Consider the following 600-nt stretch of genomic DNA (forward strand, 5'->3'; position numbering starts at 1 on the left):
ATATATATACAATAAAAAGTAACTATATATTAACTGAGTTTAATTTAATTTCCTCTAAAACTATATTAATTATGCTCGCAAAATTATAGTGGGGTTGTGTTTTTGAATATCCTTTTTGGGAAGAGGACAAATAATTTTCAACAACGAACTTGTAATCACTCTTCCCAAATTGATCTATCAAGTTCATTTGCAACACAGAAATATTTTTCATTCAAGTATATATTCCCCTTAATTAGAACAACACTGAGTCACTGATTAGAAAAAGTAGTAAAATGAAATGATTTTGATATATATATATATATATATTGTTAACAAAATTTTAAAATTTTACTCTATCTCCTTGACTCCTCCAAGAATTTATTAAACCAATAATTAGCTAAATAATTGGATCAAACTTTATTAAAATAAAACTTTATTTATACATGTTATTTTGAGCTATAATTCTTCTCTCTATCATTTTTATTATGTGCATGTTAGAATCTTCCCCTCAATGGATTTTCTACATCTCCCTCTTGTCTTGTTCACCTACCTGATGTTGTGTCTGGGTTTGGCTTCTATGAATCTGTGAGAGAGAGAGAGAGAGAGTAGTGTACATATTGA

General features: G+C 27.7%; 1 protein-coding gene across 1 annotated transcript in view; it reads left to right on the forward strand.

Annotated features, from left to right (window-relative positions):
• The window catches only part of LOC107626981 (LOB domain-containing protein 16-like), a 2136-nt gene that overhangs the window by 874 nt on the left and 662 nt on the right, over positions 1–600 (forward strand). The window lies entirely within an intron of this gene.

The sequence above is a fragment of the Arachis ipaensis genome, chromosome B02 (genome assembly GCF_000816755.2).
Source record: "Arachis ipaensis cultivar K30076 chromosome B02, Araip1.1, whole genome shotgun sequence".
Taxonomy (NCBI): domain Eukaryota; kingdom Viridiplantae; phylum Streptophyta; class Magnoliopsida; order Fabales; family Fabaceae; genus Arachis; species Arachis ipaensis.